A 19,360-nucleotide genomic window follows, 5' to 3' on the forward strand; every position below is an offset into this window, starting at 1 on the left:
TTTGTTATTTATTCAGCCAAACAGGGTAATCCTAAACTACTCCATGTATGGTCCTTACGAGATATAAAATGAGTGCACAAATAATCCCCCTGCATAATGGACTCCTGCTAACAAAACAGTCACAACAAAGGGTGGATGGAAGAGGTTCTATACTGATAATCTAGTTATCTCACACGGACCATACATGGAATAGCTTCAGTTTCACTGTTTAGCTCAAGAATTCTTGCTAGAATATCCATAACCTGACTTAATTTAGAATCAGTAGTGCATTTTTGTTATTAAAATCATGATATGGAAAAGCTCTTTTAGCTGATTAAAATGAAGGGTCTGTTATTGTTGGGGATGCTTTGTTTAGACGTTTTTGCAAATGAAATGGCTCACGGAGGACCTCTGCCCTGGTGTGCCCTGTGGAAATGCCCATTTATAAAAGTGACCCTTATCTAGGTGATTTTTAGGACACTGTTGGGAAGGGTCAACAGTCTTGAGTCAGCAGCTTATATTAGCTGGTGTATGACCAGCATAAGTTAAGAGGTCAGACAGGGGATATGCAGAGCTACATTCAGAGCAGTTTGCTGTGACTGAGTCGGATTGCTCAGCAGAGCTGAAACACAAAGGCTCAATCTTAAGGCACCCACATATGACCAGATTGAGCTAAGCACTTTTGCCCATTCCATCCCTAACATGTTACACAGCGCTATTCATTAAGTCTTAATCATGCACAGGAGCCCGTGCTCCAGTGATGCTTATGAAACTTCAGTCTAGTTATGAAGGGTAGGATTTGTAAGGAAAAGTATGTCATGCTCTCTAGCAAAGCCACTTTTTTAAGGTTAAAAGTAGAAATGTGCTCATTACGGTATGTGCCAAAATGCACGAAGGTAGGTGAATGAGACTGTATAAGCACTGTCTAGACTTGGGTGCTGTTGCTGAGTCACAATGAATTGTTTCCTGTAGCAGAGAAAATCACTCCTTTGCAGGAGAGGGGAATGTCATCACAACTGGTGATTGTAACTGGCAAAACTGCAGAATAATATCAGATAGAAGGAGAGCAATTGATCCCATGGAAGGCAAATCCCAATACATTCAAACCTCTCTGCTGACCATTGCATGTCAGACCACAGCCCATGGTCTCAAGACCCAATTCTCTGCTAGTTTCGTCTTCTATAGGAATTATAACACAATAGAAAGGTTATGGCAGGCTAGACCAGACAATGCAAAAATGCTTTATTAGAAAAGGTGAAAACAGCTACAGTGGAGCCAATCATACTCCCTGTAGGTTTATGGATGTTAGAGGAAACCCACTGATACATAAAGAGAATAGACAAACTCCTTGGATTTGAACCCAGGACTCTACACTGCAAGTATTTGGCCAAATGGCTTTACCAATCACAAACAACAATGATTGACATGTCGAATACCCATTTATAATAATTTTTTAATTTTTAATTATGCATATTTTTACAGTGGTTCTTGGTTATTATTAATGCATTAAAGCAGTAACTGTATATATATGTGTGTATATATATATATATATATATATATATATATATATAGCTTCCGGGAGCTAAACCCAAGGCCCCGGCACAGATTTCAGCACAGAAATGGAGAATGACCACCTTAAAGAGTTTAAATTGCCGCTTTGCTGGCTTTTATTTTCAACAACACAAGCAAATCTTCAGCCCATTGACTTCACATGGGGAATCACATAAGAGTTAACACAGTCCCAATTCACACCCTCACTGGTGTTCTCTTTACTCGCGCTTTGTTTAGCCCTTATGGGCTTTCAGCGGACTACAAGTCCCAGAATCCTCTCTGGGCACACTTTGATACACTTGTCTCCAGGGAGCAGTTTCTCTGGTCCTCTCCCAGACATTTGGAGCTCTCTCCAACTCAGGGGAATCACTCTCTGGTTCCCTGGTGCTCACCAGCACTCCTTCCGTGGCCCCTCACCCTCCTCAACTCTAGGAGGTTTCTAGGGGGAAGCAGCAGCCGCCCTGAGGTGTTGCTCCACACCTCCTTTAAAAACATACCTGTAGTTAATTTCCTCTAACTGCTTTTAGCTTGGCAGCTGCAAAACCCTTACATGGAGCAAGGGATGGAAGCTCACCCTGCTCCCTTCCATCCACTCCAGGGACCCATAATCCATCTTTTACTAATCTAGTTCACCACTTAAACATCTTAACTAGCTGCAGCAATCCAAATTTCCCTGGAGTTTTTCATTTCACCAGCCTAATGCTGGTAAAATACACATGCTATTGTGCACATATATATATATATATAAATATATATTGTAAGATAGTATGTAGATTGTCTAGGGTGGTCACCACTGGTTGAATATGCATAGGAAATGAATATGCAGACCCTGCCCAAGCATTGGACAACTCAGAATAGTATTTAGTACAGAATATTTTGAATTTTTTGAAGATGAATGACATTTTGTACATTTCCCCAGTTATCCCTGAAACCAACTAATCAAGATCAGCCAAAGCTACACCATAGGGAGGCCTAGACCACAGCATTTCTTTAATTATAACTTTCCTGATCAGCTATTTTCCACACAGGAAATGTGTCCACAAGCCATTCTAACACCCTGTGGTTGGGCTAACATGAATAACTGACAGTGCAAGCTTGTGCCAGCTCTCAGATTCATACGGCCTCAAACAGTGTGACACATACTGGACTGGGGCCAGGTAATAAATCTCATCCGGTCAGACAGTAGGCCATGTGCAGTACATTCACAGTAGCATACTGTATGTAGGGCATGGATAGTGGCTTCTTCACAATTCTGATTTCTTTTCACCCATTCGTTCATTGGCATCCCTTTTTGTGAATTTGAAATCATTCTTGTTTTAGAACATGTTCAACCTTCCCTGCTGCTAAATTCAACCCCCATAAGACAGTTTTCCAAAAGCTGCAATAAACAGGAGTCAAATATGTGGTCAGTTTTACCAAACCCCTTGGTGCCCCCTCCCCTCTTCCAACATGTATCCATCGTTCCTGGTTAAATAATGTGTGGTTAGGCCTCTGCCAGACAACTCTAGGCTAGAGGTCCAAAACAAATAATCACCACCATTACCATCAGTCTTATAAATAAATACATCCAATGAAACTTGTACATGACAGTTGCTTTAAGTTTGGCAGTTTGGTTAGCTTCCCCATCGCTCTTAGTGTTGCCATGCCGATACTGTCATAGGGAATAAATTCCCATATAGGGAAAAATGTTCTGGGAATCTGTCTAAATAATTCCCTCTTCTCCCACGGTTACTTTTCAAAGCCAGTGACAAAAAGGACCTGGGTGTTTTGTGACATTCCAATTGTCTGGAGTACATACTATTTCCAACCTGTTAGATTCTAGCTTCCCTTCAACCCCTTTACCATTTGTAATACTGACATATGTTATACTGACATCCCCTGTAAAATATAGGAGAGAAACTGAGAAACCACCATTGCGTAAATATTTTGCATTAGTTACTTATAACATGCCACCAGAGCTTATCTAAATTCACTTACAGTTTAGTTAATCAATAAAGATGTTGCCTTTAAACTAATTTTTTATTGTTGTTATTTTAATTGCAAAATATTAAATCCTAGCACAGAAACTGCTTGAGAGTAAAGGGCAGTAAGCAGTGGTGTAACTAGATACTGGGCCCCACAGCAAATTCAATTTAGGTTCCCGAAACCTTGGTAAGTTGACCCATTCTATCATGATATATTAAAATTGCTCACTAATTAGGGTCTTACTGGGCCCCCTACACTCTTGGGCTCCCCTGCAAATGGGTCTGCTTCCTCTGTAGTTACACACCTGACAGAAATGTGATCTATTTCTATTTAGTGCCACTTAATAATTTGCTTTCTAAATGGAGGTTTGTTTGCAGATACATAGAAAACTGTCTGAAGGATCGTGTACAGAATGTTATTTCCAGTAATGCATTCTCTTCTTTGAGTAGAATAAATAACAAGGTGTCACTGGGTTGTGTATCAAGTCCAGATCAAGTCCAGATAGGAAGTTAAAGATCGGCCAATTCTAAGCGACTTTTCAAATGGTTTTCATTATTATTATTATTTATAATTTCATAATTATTTGCTTTTTTTTCTGACTCATTGCAGCTTTCAAATGGGCATCGCTGACTCCCTTCTAAAAAACAAATGCTCTGTAAGGCTACAAATGTATTGTTATTGTTACTTTTTAATTACTGATCCTTCTATTCAGGCCCTCTCCTATTCACATTCCAGTCTCATATTCAAATCAATGCATGGTTTCTAGGATAATTTGGACCCTAGATACCAGATTGCTGAAGATGCAAATTGAAATGCTTCTGAATAAAAACCTAAATAACTCAAAAACCTTCAATAATAAAAAATGAAAACAAATTGCAACGTCTCAGAATATCACTCTCTACATCATACTAAAAGTTATCTTAAAGGGATACTGTCATGGGAAAAACATTTTTTTTTCAAAATGAATCAGTTAATAGTGCTGCTCCAGCAGAATTCTGCACTGAAATACATTTCCAAAAAGAGCAAACAGATTTTTTTATATTCAATTTTGAAATCTGACATGGGGCTAGACATATTGTCAATTTCCCAGCTGCCCAAGTCATGTGACTTGTGCTCGGATAAACTTCAATCACTCTTTACTGCTGTACTGCAAGTTAGAGTGATATCACCCCCCTCCCTTTTTCCCCCCAGCAGCCAAACAAAAGAACAATGGGAAGGTAACCAGATAACAGCTCCCTAACACAAGATAACAGCTCCTGGTAGATCTAAGAACAGCACTCAATAGTAAAAACCCATGTCCCACTGAGACACATTCAGTTACATTGAGAAGGAAAAACAGCAGCCTACCAGAAAGCATTTCTCTCCTGAAGTGCAGGCACACGTCACATGACTTGGGGCAGCTGGGAAATTGACAAAATGTCTAGCCCCATGTCAGATTTTAAAATTAAATATAAAAAAATCTGTTTGCTCTTTTGAGAAATGGATTTCAGCGCAGAATTCTGCTGGAACAGCACTATAAACAGATTCATTTTGAAAAAAATTTTTTCCCCATGACAGTATCCCTTTAAAGATGAACAACCCCTTTAAATTTGAGAGGTTTTAGATGGCAGTTTTTCACCTTCTTCTAGATAAACTATTAGTTTGGCAGGTTTCATTTGTCCAAGGGTTGTACTTGAAGGATGTCTTTTTTCAACGTAACCCGCTACAGTACAATGTTTCTCAGGTCTGATCCCACCTGGATCTATTATTTTTCAATATTGATGGTCCATCTGTGCTGTAGCACTAAGGAATATTGTGCTATAACATCAGGCTACACTAATTACTCTAGATATGCAGACACATTTGAGTCAATATATCTGTGCAGAATAAATTAACTGCCAAAGGAAATAGCACCTTGTAATAAGAAGTGTAATAATATCTCATTGGGAAGATCTCACCTTGTCTTGCGTTATATAACGATTTGTAACTGCAGTTGGAAATCACATAAAAAGTCAGGTGTATGGGCTCACTGGGAACTTGCAGTATGCAGGTATTACAAGGGACCCCAGGGACTGGACAAGGGACTGTATGTTACTCTTCAAAGCACCTAAATATGACATATTTACAGAATGTGGACAGAGAAGTGACCTTTCATTGAATCCTTTAGAGTGCCTGACTGCTTGTTACTGATTACAGTTCATCGCTCCCTCAGCTGAGGGCTCAGGGCAGGTGCACCTGGACCACTTTTTCTACGTGGTGTCCCTAAGTCTTGGTCCCATGTTTGCCCAGATTTGGATGCAATAGCACCTCTCGTGGCCATACATATATTTCACTGTTATGGTTTTCATAATATTGATCTCAATGATTTGCACACATCACTGTAGCAAATCCAGTGTTTTCCTGTCTGATGCCCAAAGTCAGCTCTATTTTGCAATAAAATGTTACCGCTGCTGTTTATCTTAGCCACTAATTTTGTAATGCAAAATATATTAACTGTACTCAATCCCAGAAGTAGGAAGGATGACATTTTACCAATTTTCATTTTCCTATATATTACCCTCTTGGAAAGTAAAAGGCATCTTAGCACCCTGGAACTATGATTTTTTTATTCTGGAGCTTTCCTCTGTGCATCATCTCTAACATTGGACAGAATAGATTGTGTTGAACATATTTTTGATCACACATTTGATCTTTTCAGTGACAGAGAACACACATATCTCAACAGCAGGCAACTACCTAGAAAATAGAGGGAACATGGCTACAGTCCAATTACTGTATCTTTAAATGCTGGGGTCATACTGTTTCATAAGTCCTGGGGCCATGGTTTCATAAATTGCTGGGGTCAATGTGTCATAAAATTCTGAGGCTAACCTGTGTCATGAAATGCTGGTGCTACAACTGGTCATAAAATAACTAGTTTTACTATGTCTTAAAATTCTAATTTCACTGTATGTAGTAGATACAGTATAACTTTATATAGCGCTAGGAAGATACACAGTGCTGTATGATCTTACACTATATAGTACACACAGGACAAACATTGTGATAAATAAGTATACAGAGATTAAAGTCAGCACTTGTGGCACATACCATCCCTCCATTTTTTTGCTCACTTTAATGAACCAGTGAACATATTCATATTTAAATAAAAAATATTTTAAACATTTTCCTGTTTTCCCCAAGTTTATTGGATTCTGTGTAGATCCTGAACATTTTCAGGTGATCCATTTCTTATCGTTGTGCCAGCTTACACTGTCTGTGATAGAGCTCTCTGCAGAGACATGGCCAGTGAATAACGAGTTAACATTCCATAATCTTGTGCAAGTATTGATTTTAGCACATGCTTCTGTGTGAGAAAGCTGCACTGTATTTAAAAGGCCAAGTAATAGCAGCACCTGACATCTCTTGTTAGGGCAGTAGTTACAATAATGAAGGCAAACTGAAGCAAATACAATTTGGGATTGGAAAGTTTAATTGCAATAAAATGCAATAAAAAACTATTGCCGTCATTTATAAAAATAATATCATGAACAGTGCCTCTGTGGTTAACTGCCCTGTCATATACTGTAACATATGAGACTAATATATTCTATGATATTCACACATTCTGAAAATTTGCACTTGATATTTTGACATAACCGGTCTTATACCAGCCTAATGAGCTTGGAGTTGGAAAAAGAACATTTTGACATCATGTTGCAAAGACATCTATAAAGCCACAATTTCTGCAGCTGCTGATCCATAAATCTGCATTTTTCAGGTTTATTAATGTTTATCATTAATCTGCCCTCCTCAAAAGCTATGACTCAATGGTTGTCAGAGTGTGTGCAGGAGGGGGATTTTACATTTGGCTACAGGGCCCAATAATGTATGGTTAATATCTAGTGGACCAGAGCTGTCCAACTGGCGACCCACTTTGTGTGGCCCCCACATGAAAGTCTGCCTGCTGTGACTACTTACCTTCTGTAAGCTTTATAAGGTATCAGTACTGAGATTAAATAGCCCCTGCATTGTTTACACCTCACTTTCAGACTGTAACCCCCCGCCTGCATTGTTAACACCTGTGACACCTATTGTTCACATCCCTAAATCCCTGTACTGTTCACACCTCAGACCCAGACTGAAAGTGCCCCCATTGTTCACCTGTTCATACTGCATAAGAAGGGGCACCAGCACTGTGTTACTGTATGTAGCACAGTATGAATTGTTCATTTTAGAGTGGTCCTGATAAGTTTTCCAGTCTCCTGCTCTATTCTGAATTCCCTATGCTCCATGTGTGCGCCATTCTCTGCCTGCCCTATGCTCCCTGTGTGTGCCATACTCTGCTTGCCCTATGCTCCCTGTGTGTGCCATACTCTGCCTGCCCTATGCTCCCTGTGTGTGCCATACTCTGTCTGCCCTATGCTCCCTGTGTGTGCCATACTCTGCCTGTCCTATGCTCCCTGTGTGCCATACTCTGCCTGCCCTATGCTCCCTGTGTGCCATACTCTGCCTGCCCTATGCTCCCTGTGTGTGCCATATTCTGACTGCCCTATGCTACCTGTGTGTGTGTCATACTCTGCCTGCCCTATGCTCCCTGTGTGTGCCCTACTCTGTCTGCCCTATGCTCCCTGTGTGTGCCATACAGGGCCGGAACTAGGGGTAGACAGAGTAGGCACGTGCCTAGGGCGCAAAGCTGGGGAGGGCGCCAGACACGTACCTTCTCTGCCTCCCTAATCCGGTCCCCTCTCTGCCCTTTTGCCGAACGTGAGCATTCCTGTTTGTTCTGTTGCACATGCGCATCTGTTCTCGCTGGTGCACTTCGTGGTGCGCATGTGTGTTTGTACGCGCTGGTGCGCATGCGTGTTTGTACGCGCTGGTGCGCATGCGTGTCTGTAAGTTCTGGTGCTACTCGCGTTGATGCGCATGCGTGCACCTATTCTCACTGCTCTGCATGCGTGTGCCTATTTGGCGCAGTTGCTGGCCCGGTTGCCTAGGGAGCCTGGCCGGCCAGGCCCGGTACTGGTGCCATACTCTGCCTTCCCTATGCTCCCTGTGTGTGCCATACTCTGTCTGCCCTATGCTCCCTGTGTGTGTCATACTTGCCTGCCCTATGCTCCCTGTGTGCCATACTCTGCCTGCCCTATACTCCCTGTGTGTGCCATATTCTGACTGCCATATGCTACCTGTGTGTGTCATACTCTGCCTGCCCGATGCTCCCTGTGTGTGCCATAATCTGCCTGCCCTATGCTCCCTGTGTGTGCCTTACGCTGCCTGCCCTATACTCCCTGTGTTTGCCATATTCTGACTGCCCTATGCTCCCTATGTGTACCATACTCTGCCTGCCCTATGCTCCCTATGCTCCATGTGTGCGCCATTCTCTGTCTGCCCTATGCTCCCTGTGTGTGCCATACTCTGCCTTCCCAATGCTTCCTGTGTGTACCATACTCTGCCTGCCCTATGCTCCCTGTGTGTGCCATACAGGGCCGGAACTAGGGGTAGGCAGAGTAGGCACGTGCCTAGGGCGCAAAGCTGGGGAGGGCGCCAGACACGTACCTTCTCTGCCTCCCTAATCCGGTCCCCTCTCTGCCCTTTTGCCGAACGTGAGCATTCCTGTTTGTTCTGTTGCACATGCGCATCTGTTCTCGCTGGTGCACTTCGTGGTGCGCATGTGTGTTTGTACGCGCTGGTGCGCATGCGTGTTTGTACGCGCTGGTGCGCATGCGTGTCTGTAAGTTCTGGTGCTACTCGCGTTGATGCGCATGCGTGCACCTACTCTCACTGCTCTGCATGCGTGTGCCTATTTGGCGCAGTTGCTGGCCAGGTTGCCTAGGGAGCCTGGCCGGCCAGGCCCGGTACTGGTGCCATACTCTGCCTTCCCTATGCTCCCTGTGTGTGCCATACTCTGCCTGCCCTATGCTCCCTATGTGTGCCATACTTTGCCTGCCCTATGCTCCCTGTGTGTACCATACTATGCCTGCCCTATACTCCCTGTGTGTGTCATACTCTGCCTGCTCTATTCTTCCTGTGTGTACCATACTCTGTCTGCCCTATGCTCCATGTGTGTGCCATATTCTGCCTGCCCTATGCTCCCGTATGTGTCATACTCTGTCTGCCCTAGGCTCCATGTGTGTGCCATATTCTGCCTGCCCTATGCTCCCGTATGTGTCATACTCTGTCTGTCCTATGCTCCATGTGTGTGCCATATTCTGCCTGCCCTATGCTCCCGTATGTGTCATACTCTGTCTGTCCTATGCTCCATATGTTTGCATACTTTGCCTGCCGTATGCTCCCTGTGTGTGTCATATTTTGACTGCCCTATGCTCCCTGTGTGTGCCATTCTCTGCCTGCCCTACACTCCCTGTGTGTGCCATATTCTGACTGTCCCATGCTCCCTGTGTGTGCCATTCTCTGTCTGCCCTATGCTCCCTGTGTGTCATACTTTTCCTTCCCTATGCTCCCTGTGTGTGCCATACTCTGCCTTCCCTATGCTCCCTGTGTGCCATACTCTGCCTGCCCTATACTCCCTGTGTGTGCCATATTCTGACTGCCCTATGCTTCCTGTGTGTGTGTCATACTCTGCCTTCCCTATGCTCCCTGTGTGTGCCATACTCTGCCTGCCCTATGCTCCCTGTGTGTGCCATATGCTGCCTGCCCTATACTCCCTGTGTTTGCCATATTCTGACTGCCCTATGCTCCCTGTGTGTACCATACTCTGCCTGCCCTATGCTCCCTGTGTGTGTCATACTTTGCCTGCCCTGTGCTCCCTGTGTGTGCCATACTCGATGCATCGATAGGGGCAACAGACTTGCACCCAGTGAATCATGTGCAAGCATCATTATAAAGGCCAACCAACAGAAATTAATGGCGCAATCCTTTTGATGCAGTTGTGTCGTCCCCTGTAGGCACTGCCCCCCTATAGGGTCCTCCCCTTGTAGGTAGGCCCACCCCACTTAGGGCCCACCCCCTGTAGGGCCTGCCAGAGTCAGTGTGGGTGCTGCAGGAAAGTCCAAATGTAAAAGCGTGCTCGCAGCACATGTCCTGGCTAAGGGGCAGACCGAGGAAGGGGCACAGGAGCAGTTTTTGCACCTGTCCCCAGTTGTGTGCACCCACAATTATGTTTGTTTTGCAACATCAAACATAATTGCAGCAGAGGCAGTGGGTAAAAAACATGGCAAATTGCATCTGATATTGCAGTAGCATTAGTAAATGGGACATTTCTAGAAATTCAAAAAAAATGTGTTAAAAAAATAAAGACCTAATTTTATTTTAATTTTTAAAATGAACATTGGTCCCTACAGGCAATTTTTAGAAGGAGTCCTTAAAAAGCATCTGATGTGCAACATTATATACAAGTGTGTCAACGTTTGAATGCGTATAAAGTTGAAATAATGATCTGAGAATACTATCTGGGCCTATTTATACTCATGGCAGCTGACTGTCCAGTCGACATTAGCAGATGTCACACACATGGCAGCACTCACATGAGCAGGGACTGGGGACAGGAATAAGGTTAAATGAACATTTCACACCTTGGGGACACTTTGTTTCTCTTAAGAATTGGTTATATAAGGTTTAGGGTTTAATTTAAGCAACTCTGCAGTAGGACCATTCCACTCACCAGCGCTTTAAGATTAATTACAGATACAAGGGGATTCTCCAGTAGGAATCCTGTCTGTGCTAAATCAGTCATCTTACTGTTATCTATCTAGTAATCTTACTGTGCAACTGGTACTTCTCAGTCTGTTGCATCTCCCAGCATACTCCAAAATATTAAAATTAAAGTATAATGAGAGAAGTAGTCCCAACAACTTCAGGGGTAATAATACTCAATGAATGTAGGTTCCAAATTTATTAGGAAATAGGGGACCTCAAATGTACATATTATATCCATGGAGGCTGCTATACAGATATGTATGATGCTACTGCATGCACGTACACAAGGAAATTACAATGCAATATTTCATTGTCCTCCTTAAAAGAAACCAAATGCAGCACAGGTTTGCACATGAAAGGTGGTTTGTGCTTTTCTACAACCACACATTGTAATTTAAGTCACCGCATCACATCACTATTTTTCCATTTCTCATTTCTGAGCCCTGTTTGCCTATGCTGACCAAACATGGTTTGAAAATAGAATGTTAAACACACTCCCTCTTCAGCCATTGGTAGACATAGAGGTGTGTCTCGCCTATATACACAGAAATAGGTCACGCTCTATAATTCTTTTCTACTTATCAGAAGCAATAGATTATGCCTTCAATAAAACAGAGATAACATGGAAACCCGTCTACGTGCCGTGTGTATATTATCTATTATCCAAGGTACCCATTATAGTAACCCATGGCAACCAATCACAAAGTAGCTTTTACTTGTCAACTGTTTAAAAACAAACATCATACTGGATTCTGGGACAATTTCATCCTCTTATTCCATTACTCTGGTTGTTTTTCTATTAAACATTACAAGTGAATGAAGCAAAAATGAAGAATTCTGAATAGTGAGTTTCTTGGATAAAAGTAGATGGGTTTTGCGAGGGATAAGTAGGAGAGGATAATAGAGTGTGACCCTTCCACATACATGAGGTACTATATTAGGTTTTCATAAGAAGCTATTAAAATCATATAATACATATATTATTTGTCATTCTGCACATGCCTTACTGTATATTAATACCAGACATTTACAGTATATGTATTCTAACAATTCATATTGTTATGTGATTAACTGCCATTACAAACAGTTTTATTAACATATGTAAAGATTTGTATACATCTTATTTTGAGACTATAGACTCACATGGTTACATATTATTTGGAGCTTTCTATTAGTGGATTCTTGTTTTCACACCTCCTTGTACATTTCTTGTAACCACATAACTAAGAAGTCTCAGCTTCTGACCAGAAATGCATCTATCTATATCTAATCTATCATTTGTGTCTGGCTATGTATCTTTTAATATATCATATCTATCTAATTATCTATCTGTCTATCATCATTTGTGTCTGTCTGTGTATCTATCAATTAGTTATGTGCGGGTTGACCTGAAACCTGCGGTGAGCCATGGGTTGACCACCAGTTGGGCCGGTTGGTGTTGAAAATTGGATAACCATTGCGGGTTAGGGTTGGGTGCGGGTCAGACAGGGGTAGTACACCACTCTATTGATCCCAAAGATTCTTTGTCTTGGAACCAAAGGTGTGCACAGAAGAAGTGTACAGAGTGAGAAATGGGGTACAGGTATATATATATAATATTTCAAAAGAAGACCTGCAACACCGAGATATTTTGTGAAAATTACTTACCGTGCACCCGAGGCAAACCCTACAAGCGGAGTGCTGCCCACAACCAGGTACATAATACTATATCTATATATGTATGTGTATATAAACTGTATATATACCACACTCCCATGTCTTTTGTGAAAAATTCAGTGGTTTATTTCAAATTATTTCGAGTGTGGTTGCTTCCTTCTTTGTACTTTTATAACCAGCACCCAGGCAGTTGTGATCCTTTGATTGTGTGTGCTCCAGCCCAAATAGTCCTGTACAAGGCCACTGAAAGTTGCATGTGATATTTGTAAAATGTGAGATGCTTTGAGAGGAAAGGTCCCTGAGGGATCTCATTGCTTTTATGTTAGTCACAGGAACTTGAAATGAAAAATGTAATTTCAATACTTACACTTACAGTGAGTTACAGGAACAGGGCTTCTTGCACGGATGTTTCCCCTTTCTTGTACTGTTTCACAACCTTGCACTGACAGTGCTCTATTAACATTGATTTATGGTTGAATAGTTGCTGTTTCATAGTACTGTGCAGGTGCAGGTCCCACAAGTAGGCTTGTTTAGTTACATTCAGGGCCGCCATCAGGGGGGGACAGGGGGGAGAGTTGTAGGGAGCCCGAGGGTAAGGGGGGCCTGGCCATGCCACACTTACTTGATTAGCCAGGCCCCCCATCTGACTTCGGGAAGGCATGGACGTTTAAGGGGCCCTGGCCACCTATTTAGGACACCAATTTTTTTTCTCATGTGGGGTCCTAGCCACAAATATTTTTTAATGGGGGGGGCCTGGCCACAAATGTTTTTTTTTCATGGGGGGCCCTGACCACCAATATCTTTTTATTTTTTATTAACATGTGGGAACCCAATCCACCAATATTATTTTTTGTTTTTTTACTGTGTGGTGGGGGGCAAACCTGTGGGGTGGGGAGAGTGGACCTGTAGGTGGGGCTTGCGGTGGGTGCAGCCCAGGGGGCCCAGGAAATTTTGTCGTATGGGGCCCTGCGATTTCTGATGGTGGTCCTGGTTACATTCACTAATAAGTTGTGCCTAGGGATGCAGTCAATCCAGCATTATTGGCTTTTTTGGCCAAATATCAAACCCCCTTAAATATATAAGAGATTTTAAGATATATAAGAGATTTTAAGATTTTAATAGTGATTTTTTATAAATATAATGCTAAGGGATTGGATTTGGTTAGGCAAATCTCTATGAGACAGATGAATTATAATTCACAGAGTTTTTGGAATGATTTGAGAACATTGCATCAAAAATACACACATTTGAATAATTTCTAATATATTTTAACATTTGTAAATGTCCAAAATTTAATTTATCTTTAAAAAAATGATAAAAAGCTGCCAACAAAAATCGACATATTCTATGTAAATCTGTCTACTGTAATTTCATGGCAGGTATATTTCATTTAATAAATCAATTCAAAATATTTAAAAATAAATGTAATAGAGATAAAGTTTTGCTAAATATGCTAGTAACTGCCAATAAAAACTGTGATTGCAAAAAAAACCTTTTCTTCGTGGTTGTGTTTCAGAAAGAATTTGATTTGAAAAACAAGTAAATCTGCCTCTAAGGATTCGGCTACATTGAAATCTTAATGGCAACTTATCAAGACTGAAAATGCACTTTTTGAATTTTTTAAATAATGTTGACACAGTAAAAGGTTGAGAAACTGCATAATCCAACCTAGCCTCAGAAATAATTTTTGAAAATCATTCCTGCGTTATTCAGCCCCCCCCCTCCCACGACTCCTGCCTCTATACATTCTTTACACAATCTCCACCATTTGGGCCCCACCAATGAACAGCACCCTCTGCCTATCCTCTTCCCAACCCTACATACTCGATGTGAAACAGGTAGGAAAAAGGGGCAATATGCAACCATAGAGAAGTCTCAGACCACCCGCTCCCCTGGACTAACTAATTTGTGAGTTCCGCTGTATGGTAGTTACACTGGGTGCAGCAGCATGCACATTGTTGTAAATACATATTTATTATTTATATTGTTGTTATAAATAAATGTATATATTATAAATTAGCAATGCCACAGCTGCAGTTTAATATGGATGAGAATAATATCAGTATAGAGCAGAACTGAAGAAAGATATGAATTCTTGTAATATTGCAAGAATATAGTGCCGGCGGATATCCTTCCAACCAAAAGCACTTTGTTTTGCATCTATAGAAACTGTTATAAAGATCACAGCAGGACTTTTTGCCAGAAGTAAATCACCAAAGCCCAATTTTATTTCATATATAAAACTGCCTTCAAGACAAAGAACAAAAGTAATCAAATCCAATGAACTCGAAACCCCGAAATCTATCAGTTTTATTAGCTATTAAATAATGTAACACGCAGTTCTGCCGAGCAAGTGGCTCCGGATGCAGTGTGCAAAATATAGAATCTGGTTCAGAGTCTGTCTGAACACATAAATCAAAACCCAAGTACAGAGGGATATGTGGGGTTATGTTACTAAACAGCAAATCTTATTGCTGGATACTGTCACATTGCACTTGATGAGGATAAATCTACATTTTAAAGGTGCTGCTCACTTTTAATATGATGTAGAGAGTAATATTCTGAGACAATTTTCAATTGGTTATCTTAGCCATTCTATAACATAATAAAAGTTAACTTAAATGAGTTGTTCACCTTTAGATTAACTTTTGTATTGTGTAGAGAGTGATATTCTGAGACAAAATGCTATTGCTTTTCATTTTTTATTATTTCTAGTTTTTGAGTTATTTAGCTTTTTATCCAGCAGCTCTCTAGTTTGCAATTTCAGCAATCTGGTTGATAAGGTCCAAATTACCCTAGCAACCATTGGAATGAGAGACTGGAATATGAATAAGAGAGGGACTGAATAGAAGTATGAGTAATAAAAAGTGGCAATGACAGTACATTTTTGGGCTTACTTAGCATTTGTTTTGTAGATTGGGTCAGCGACCCCTATTTAAAAGCTGAAAAGAGTCAGAAGAAGAAATCAAATAATTTAAAAACAACTGAAAAGTTGCATAGAAATGGCCATTCTATAATATACTAATAGTTAATTTACAGTACAATTGAACCAGCCCTTTAAAGTCAAACCAGCCTTTTAAGATTTGGCCAATACTGAATCTTCTACAAAATATTCCCTACTAAATGTAAACCCTAATTAGCATAACGTTTTCATCTTAAATTGCCCAAAACAGGGCCCCTTTAGAGGCTACTGCTGGGTCCGGATGTGTGCACTGGATCTACATGCATCCAGGCGCCTGCCTTCTTTTCCCAGCAGGTCAGACCAGACCCAACAGCACAAATAAAAATATTAAAAGAAAGGAAAATATAAATAGGCCCCTGATCATACTGGGCCACATTCTAGGGTAGCCTGTGTATTAATCCACCCCTGGCTTTAGGGTCAGAATTAACTAAATCAAATGAATGTGCTTACAATCAGACTTAATAGAAGTCTCTTACATTGCACAGAAGCCCAGCTCAGGGCGCCATAGAAAGTGCCTTTTCTGTACACGGAAATAACTATAGCTAATTTGAACTTGGAGTAATAAATATAATGTGTAATAAGCAGCCTCCTTCTCTGCTTAAGATATGAAGGGCTATACAGAGGCACTTAGAGCACAGGAGGCATAGGGTGTTGCAGCATAGGAAAGACAGAAACTTGATACATTTTTTCCATAGAACACGTCAGCAGTTCTGGTTTGTGCTGCGTTACACTGACATTGTATATCTGCATTGAGACACTGGGGACTGATGCTGAGTTGGTTCAATGGGTGGCTGACAGAAGTCATTCCTGTGAATACTGCACTGCCTCGCCCCCTCTTTTTTAGGTAACAGGACTGATGCAAAAAAAATGGGGTAAAATAAAAAATACTAAAATAGGTGCAAAGCACCATGGTTTTTCCACCTTGTACCTTACTCTATGCATATTTGCTTTTTGCACATTGAGGCGCAGCTTTTTGCACTCCTTTTGCAGAACACAGCACACAGAGTTGTACCTCACTGTATTTGGCCCAAGTGCTTTGTGCACCTGTATGTGGTTTTGCACCTTTAAGCATTCCAGCACTTGGCTTTATCATAATGGCAGCTCCCACTGATTCTAACTACACTCAGTATCACACTCCCTTACACCTTTACATTTTTACTCACTTATAGGAATAAATATCAAACAATTTTCAAGCACACACATAGAAATCTGTGGGGAGGCAGTACTTTTCATTTTTTATGTCTATTTTATATCTGTCTGCACTTCTAATCACAACTGAACATTTTTCTGGTACAAAGATATGTCTACTTAGATTTTTCCTGCAGCTCTTAGGCTAACACTGTATCTCCTCCTGAAAAGAAATGCAGGCAGGGAAAATGCCTCTTTATACAGACCAGCTCCCATCTGCTCCCTCCTGTTGATTGACAGGCATGGCACAGAAATGCAAAATTATGTATTTTGGTCCGTGTGTGCACACAAGCCGATGCCCTGCCTGTCAGCAGACTGACACCATGACGCTGTTAGGAATGGATTGGTTTTCTCTGTGTATAAAGAAACAGCCTGCCGTGGCATTAGCCTTAGATTTACCTTTTGACAGTGAAACCAACACAGCAGCACATATAGTAGCAGTGGGATAATAGCCTCTGGGAAGGAACTGTGGGATAGCAGGTATAGTAGAGAGAGAGATGGTGCCTATAGTAACAGTGGGATAATAGTCTCTGGGAAGGGACTATGGCTGTGGGATAGCAGGTATAGTAGGGAGAGATGGTGCCTATAGTAGTAGTGGGCATAATAGCCTCTGGGAAGGAACTGTGGCTGTGGCATAGCAGGTGTAGTAGGGAGAGATGGTGCCTATAGTAGCAGCGGAATAATAGTCTCTGGGAAGGGACTGCGGCTGGTGGATAGCAGATATAGTAGGATATGGTGCCTATAGGCTATAGTAGCAGTGGCGATAATATCCTCTGGGAAGGAACTGTGGATGTGGGATAGCAGGTGTAGTAGGGAGAGATGGTGCCTATAGTAGCAGTGGGATAATAGTCTCTGGGAAGTTGCTGTGGGATAGCAGGTATAATATGTAGAGATGGTGCCTATAGTAGCTGTGGGGAGGGGAGTCTCTGGGAAGGAACTGTGTTTCTGTGATAAAGTAGAAAAAGGATGACAAAGAAGAAGAACATGACAGTAAAAATATATAGTTGCACAACCTGAAGCCCTTCAATTGCTATTATTGTTGTTATCCCTGTATCAACCAACAGCCAAAAGAGCTCTTCCCTTACCCGTTTTAAGCCTTTTTAAAGTAGTTGTTCTTTTTTTGGACAATGACAACCCCATCATTTGCTTTAATGAAATCATGCAAATGAGGAATTATTAGCCTCAGAAGAATAATCAGCAAAATGAGCTTTCCATTTAAGTTAAATAAGTCATATGAACATGATAACTCCTACTTTATATTGAAGAAATCCATTTTCCCCAATAAATGCTCAGGCTGGTCGAATACAGAAGGTTGGTGGGGAACTAAAATGTTTCCGCAGCACTGCGTGACTTACAGTTTCTAATGGGACATGACAACATCTCAAAATAAAAATAGGAAGCCGTAAAAATTCCAACTGACTTATTTAGTCTATCATCTTGTTTCCGTTATGACCTAAAAAAATGTGTGGCTTCTTTAAATACTATTTTTGAAAGCAATAGTGCCAGGAAAGACTTATGGTAAATATCTCTACCACAGATCATAGTCTTATATGGCAATTTATGAGTGGCGCATAGTAAACACTGCTGAAACGTTTCTAGGCCAGTGTCTCTGGTACCATTCGCTATCTGTAGGCAGCTATAGAGGAATACTGTGAGGCACGTTGGATAACAGGTGCCTGCAAATATTACTTTTATATAAATCTACAGAACAACACATGACAGGTAAAACTTCAATGCACATTTATTATTAAGTACAAAAGAAAACATGTACACCTGCCAACACACACACTTCTATGTCAGAAGGAATTTCTGTGGTGAAGAAAAGAATAACTGCACTATTATTATCTTTTATTGTGAAAAAGCTTCCTGTGTTGGGAGCACAGAGTTTACAAGGTATTTCATTAAATTACACTTAAGCCTCACAGGTAAGGCTGGCTGACTAAAGCTGTGACAATTGGCCACCTATTCTAAATAATGATGATCCAATCATTTGGCTCCCATCAGGAGAGAGATGTCACCAGTGGCGTAACTAGATATTACTTGGCCCCACAGCAAATCATTTTTCAGGCCCCCAAAATGTCTAGAGATTGACCTGCTTTACCAATATTTACTGAAATTGTATTTGAATTAGGGCCGCAAGGGGTCCCTATACCTCCTGGGCCCCCCTCTGTAGTTATGCCCCTGGATGCCACCTTAGATAGATGGGTCAGATTGGCAGCTTTTATTGGCCCATGTATTACCAGATCTACACTACTGAAAGGTGAGCAAACTGGCAGTGAATATGGTAAGAAAAAATACTAAAAATGGTAGGGTGCTATATAACCTTCATACTGCCTTTTAGTGGAGATATTTGTTTGCTCACACTTGGTCACTACTAATTTGCTCAACTTTTCAACTGGTCTTCAATTCTTCAATATTTTTAAATGATTGGCCTTTCCAGCTTTC

This window comes from Xenopus laevis, chromosome 9_10L (assembly GCF_017654675.1).
Source record: "Xenopus laevis strain J_2021 chromosome 9_10L, Xenopus_laevis_v10.1, whole genome shotgun sequence".
In the NCBI taxonomy this organism is placed as follows: Eukaryota; Metazoa; Chordata; class Amphibia; order Anura; family Pipidae; genus Xenopus; species Xenopus laevis.